Below are 6,000 nucleotides of genomic sequence, written 5' to 3'. Positions count from 1 at the left end.
TCTCTCTCTCTCTCTCTCAACTCCCCCTCAACTCCCCCTTTTCCTCCTCAGTGGCTCGACTCTCGGAACTCACCTCCCCCTGCTGGGTTTAAAAGGCTCATAGGAAAATGGCGGGTCTGTTTCCTCTTTTCAGAGGATCCTCCCAAGGTTTATATGGATGCTGGATGGTTGGTGCCAAACGACGCCATGTTGGCTCTAAACATTAGGCTGGGGCTCTCATAACACATAGATTGTGAGCCAAAATGGCGGCTCTAGACGGATAGTTTCTGTGTATTATCTACTAGTTCCGCTATTCAGACGGGTGATGGGTGATTGTCCAACCAAACTCATGGTTTCACATGTGGTACTTTTTACAACATAATCTATTTAGATATGTGTCACTGATTAAATGTATGATTGAATATATAATTGTTATATAAAATTGAATGTGTTTTATTTTTAAATATAATATAAACAAGTAGAAGGTGTGTGAGTATTCAGTAAGGTAGACATGTCACAATAACACTTAGTCGAAAATGAAATCTATAATAAAAGATGAGAAAAATGTTTAGCAGTTTTATCTTTATTACTTAAAAAAATATATGATTTAATTATTTATGATTCGTTTATAAATGAATGACTTATTATTAGCCTCCAGTTGATAAACTGATTAACTTGTGGGAAAGAAAATCGAAATAAAACTTTTTACTTAAATTTTCCTCAGTGCAAGAATTATTTAATCCTTCCTTACAAAATGCCTGGAAAGGGAGACATCTAGTGAAAAAAATATGCAATTACAGAAAGCATAAAAAAAAGTAGGTTGTGTCGATAAATCCTGAGCTGCGTCTTTAAAGCTTAAATAATTGGTGCAAATTACAGTAATTGATTACACTCGTGTTGACTGTACGCTGGCTAATTTTCCTTGCCTGCAGGAACTCAGATTCTGGAATGTCCTGCATCTGTCTAGTTCAGTTGATGCATTCAAATATTGATTGCACGAAGACAAATATTCACAAGCATCTTGTGAATATTTTCCTGTGGCCATAGATAGATAGATAGATAGAGGATATTGACATTGATGTTGATATATGCTGTTAAGCATCACTATATTCAGCTCACTGGTGCAATTAGATTGAACTCAAGCTGAGGAGCAGAGAGGGAGAGGGTATCAGAGATTGAATGTCAAGGAGATCAGCCACTAATGCACAATGCCAGAGCACTGATCAGTTTCAGGACGAGGCTCATTTGTGTTAAATGGGCCGAGCAGATTGACTTAAACCTGTATTGCAGGGATTCTCAAATCTGGCCCACGAGATCCACTTTCCTGCAGAGTTTAGATCTAACCCTAATCAAACACACCTGAGCATGCTAATCAGTGTCTTCAGGATCATTAGAAAATCACAGGTAGCTGAGTTTGATCAGGGTTGGAGCTAAACTCTGCAGCGCATTGGACCTCCAGGGTAAGATTTGAGGAGCCCTGCTATATAGCAACAGTCGGCATCGCACAGGTGGCATCAGTGCTCACCGTGTTGCAGTTTTATCGGTAGGGGGCGGTATGCACATGCGAGTCTCTGTGTCCTTGCTCACAAACTTTCAAGAGCATCTTGACAACATCCATTTGAGAGACCGCAGGTGCATGTCAGCTCTTTCTATTTACAACAAATATTCTACCAGAAAACGGAACAATATTTCGTTACAAGATAAACAAACAAGCAACAGTAAATCTTAATAAAAATAAAGCTTCATCATCATCATCAAAATAATAATATTATTATTATTTAGAATGATCATATTTATTATCATTATTACAGTTTTTTTTATTATATGTAACTTATAGACATTTAAAGGGCTTTACATAACTATTATCTTTCATGATCCTTTGACATGTATAATGCTTATAGCTTTTTTATTTTTTTTAAATCAGAGCATTATATGTAATCTGGATTACGTAATCATATAAAAATATTTTTACTTGTAATATTACTTTAAATTACATTATAAAAATACTTGTAATCAGACTACAGTTACTTTTTTATTATCACATTATCACATTGATCACATGAAATTGTTCATAGTTTATTGATTCTCCCAAATTCCTCTTTTTCATCTTTTAAATGTTCCTTTTTAAAATAGCCTACCGCTTATACACTCAGAAAGTTTTCCAGTTTTGTGGACATTCACATTCACACAAAGACCAGTCAGGTGCTACTCAGCATTTGATTTTGCTCAGCTCACATGACATGCAGGTAAACAAATAAAATAATTCATTTTTTCGGAAGTGTTTTATTTTGATTTATGCTATTTTTAAAAATTACATTTTGCATTTTTATGATTTAATTAATTATTAACTTTTCATTAAAATCACAAACCCCCTGCAATACCTTTACAAACCTGTTTGGGAAACACTTTTATCCAAAGCGACTTACAAATGAGGACAATAGAAGCAATCAATTGTAGTATTAAATAACTAAAAACAGATCCAAAACTAAAAGTTCAAACTTTATATATACTACCTATACACATTTTAAAATAAAGAGATTAAATAAAAATGACAAACGCATACAACAAAATTTCAAAAATTAACATTTAAATGAAAAACAAAAAATAAAGCTAAAAACAATTCAAAATATTAAAGAACAAAAGGAATAACAATGATTCTAACATAACACTAAGCCAAACACCAAAAAAGAAAATACATATGTGTATGTACAACCACACACACACACACACACACACATATATATATATATATATATATATATATATACAGTGTAGATAGATAGAGGATATTGACATTGATGTTGATATATGCTGTTAAGCATCACTATATTCAGCTCACTGGTGCAATTAGATTGAACTCAAGCTGAGGAGCAGAGAGGGAGAGGGTATCAGAGATTGAATGTCAAGGAGATCAGCCACTAATGCACAATGCCAGAGCACTGATCAGTTTCAGGACGAGGCTCATTTGTGTTAAATGGGCCGAGCAGATTGACTTAAACCTGTATTGCAGGGATTCTCAAATCTGGCCCACGAGATCCACTTTCCTGCAGAGTTTAGATCTAACCCTAATCAAACACACCTGAGCATGCTAATCAGTGTCTTCAGGATCATTAGAAAATCACAGGTAGCTGAGTTTGATCAGGGTTGGAGCTAAACTCTGCAGCGCATTGGACCTCCAGGGTAAGATTTGAGGAGCCCTGCTATATAGCAACAGTCGGCATCGCACAGGTGGCATCAGTGCTCACCGTGTTGCAGTTTTATCGGTAGGGGGCGGTATGCACATGCGAGTCTCTGTGTCCTTGCTCACAAACTTTCAAGAGCATCTTGACAACATCCATTTGAGAGACCGCAGGTGCATGTCAGCTCTTTCTATTTACAACAAATATTCTACCAGAAAACGGAACAATATTTCGTTACAAGATAAACAAACAAGCAACAGTAAATCTTAATAAAAATAAAGCTTCATCATCATCATCAAAATAATAATATTATTATTATTTAGAATGATCATATTTATTATCATTATTACAGTTTTTTTTATTATATGTAACTTATAGACATTTAAAGGGCTTTACATAACTATTATCTTTCATGATCCTTTGACATGTATAATGCTTATAGCTTTTTTATTTTTTTTAAATCAGAGCATTATATGTAATCTGGATTACGTAATCATATAAAAATATTTTTACTTGTAATATTACTTTAAATTACATTATAAAAATACTTGTAATCAGACTACAGTTACTTTTTTATTATCACATTATCACATTGATCACATGAAATTGTTCATAGTTTATTGATTCTCCCAAATTCCTCTTTTTCATCTTTTAAATGTTCCTTTTTAAAATAGCCTACCGCTTATACACTCAGAAAGTTTTCCAGTTTTGTGGACATTCACACAAAGACCAGTCAGGTGCTACTCAGCATTTGATTTTGCTCAGCTTTTGATTTTGAATGATTTTTACAAAAATCATTTCAGGTTTAAGAAGTGTTCCAACATTGCATCAACTACTGATGAACACATTAATGTTTATTTGAGTTATTACTCAGTAGGTTATTTAACCATCTATTACAATGTCTTTGGGAGGCCTTTGTCTTTCAAACACATTAAAATGCACACATTCACATTATTACTTATTTACATGTAATGCAGGCATTCATCTGAACATCTCTCTCCTAATATATTTACTTGAAGTACTCCTTTTTAAAAAAAATAAATGAATAATTAAGTATCACATTTGCATGTTCACAGTTCTCTGACATTGGTTAATGGTCACATGACATGCAGGTAAACAAATAAAATAATTCATTTTTTCGGAAGTGTTTTATTTTGATTTATGCTATTTTTAAAAATTACATTTTGCATTTTTATGATTTAATTAATTATTAACTTTTCATTAAAATCACAAACCCCCTGCAATACCTTTACAAACCTGTTTGGGAAACACTTTTATCCAAAGCGACTTACAAATGAGGACAATAGAAGCAATCAATTGTAGTATTAAATAACTAAAAACAGATCCAAAACTAAAAGTTCAAACTTTATATATACTACCTATACACATTTTAAAATAAAGAGATTAAATAAAAATGACAAACGCATACAACAAAATTTCAAAAATTAACATTTAAATGAAAAACAAAAAATAAAGCTAAAAACAATTCAAAATATTAAAGAACAAAAGGAATAACAATGATTCTAACATAACACTAAGCCAAACACCAAAAAAGAAAATACATATGTGTATGTACAACCACACACACACACACACACACACATATATATATATATATATATATATATATATATATATATATATATATATATATATATATATATACAGTGGGTGCGGAAAGTATTCAGACCCCCTTAAATTTTTCACTCTTTGTTATATTGCAGCCATTTGCTAAAATCATTTAAGTTAACTTAAATGATTTTAGCAAATGGCTGCAATATAACAAAGAGTGAAACATTTAAGGGGGTCTGAATACTTTCCGTACCCACTGTATATACACCTTTATAAATTCAATATATATATTATTTCATTTTCAATTAGTTTGTTGAAGTATTAAAATAACTCAAATTAAATAAAACTAAAAACTTAATAAAAGACCTATACAGACAATAAATTCAGACATAATTTAACTAAAATTAAAATAAATAATAAATACAAATAATACAAATCAAAGGACAGTAGTTTATCAGTAATCCTAAAAAATAACACTGCCAAACACACGTTAAAAAACAACAACTTACTTACACATAGTAAGAAATGGTTATAAAAACGGAAACAGAAGCAAAACAAGTAAAAGCATTTTATGTTGTTAATTTCAACTAATGGAAAATATGTTCTTACTCTTTGTATTTTTATATCAATATGGTACACGATTATCCTATTTAAATCAATGTGATAAACAAGTTAGGTCAAAAGTAATCTAGAAGTACTCTGATTATATTACCTGAAATGTGTAATGTAATGGAATACGCTACTAACTACAATTTCTGTCATGTAATTTGGAATCAGTAACAGAATTTGTAAGTAATCTCCAGCTCAGAAAGCAATACAATAAATAATAATAATACAGATGATGAATTACTGTTGTTGTAACATTTTAGTTTTTAGATAATTTCCTGCCTTACAATCCTGACACACTGATGTTTTGTATGCTGTGTTATATGCATCTCTGTCAAGGTTTGTGTCTGTGAGGAGAGAGCTGGTTATAGATATGGCTCATAATGAAAAGGTGTGTCCCTCAGGTCTGAATACAACATGGCTTGTGTTTCACACATAAACAACAAGGCATCCTGTGATTTCTGCCACCTGGGACCAGAAACACAGCTTTTCTGTCTGTTTAATCCCGCACAGCTCTCTCACATGCACAATAGTTTCCTCAAATGCTGTCCAGCAGTTAGAAAATTATAAAATAATCAATCAATTAATCATTTGATATGATAAATTTAATTAATTCACATTAACACATTCAAATGTTTATTCATATTTTTTATTCATTCTGGCT

This window comes from Sinocyclocheilus grahami, unplaced genomic scaffold, assembly GCF_001515645.1.
Source record: "Sinocyclocheilus grahami isolate Dianchi unplaced genomic scaffold, SAMN03320097.WGS_v1.1 scaffold32.1, whole genome shotgun sequence".
NCBI classification, from domain to species: domain Eukaryota; kingdom Metazoa; phylum Chordata; class Actinopteri; order Cypriniformes; family Cyprinidae; genus Sinocyclocheilus; species Sinocyclocheilus grahami.
Note: the sequence above shows the minus strand (reverse complement) of the source record.